Source organism: Nannospalax galili, unplaced genomic scaffold (genome assembly GCF_000622305.1).
Source record: "Nannospalax galili isolate Female #2095 unplaced genomic scaffold, S.galili_v1.0 scaffold684, whole genome shotgun sequence".
Taxonomy (NCBI): domain Eukaryota; kingdom Metazoa; phylum Chordata; class Mammalia; order Rodentia; family Spalacidae; genus Nannospalax; species Nannospalax galili.
Window position 1 is genome coordinate 421,451 of NW_008351729.1, and position 406 is coordinate 421,856.

The window sequence follows — 406 nt, forward strand, 5'->3', positions numbered from 1 at the left end:
GAAATACTTTTGTGTGTGTGACAGGGCCTCCCAGTAGCCCCTGCTGACCAGGAACTCACTGTGCAGACCAGTCTGGCCTCAATCTCACAGAGCTCTGCCTCCCTCTGCCTCCTGAGTGTGGGGAATCAAAGGTGTGTGCCACCACACTCAGCTTTCATAGTCTAAACTTACAATTTTGTTTTGGGTTGTATTCATAGCTACCCTGGGGCACCAGAGGCCTGTGGGTTGGACATACCTGGAGTTGTTAAGGTTATTTGTTGTGGTTTGGCTGATCTGTATCCCAAGTTGCTCTTGGAGACTTGTCTCTCCTCCAGTCCCATGTTGTGCAATGCCAGTGGAGCTTAGAAGAGGGCATCAAATCCCCTGGAACTGGAGTTATGGATGGTTGTTAACCACCCTGTGGACG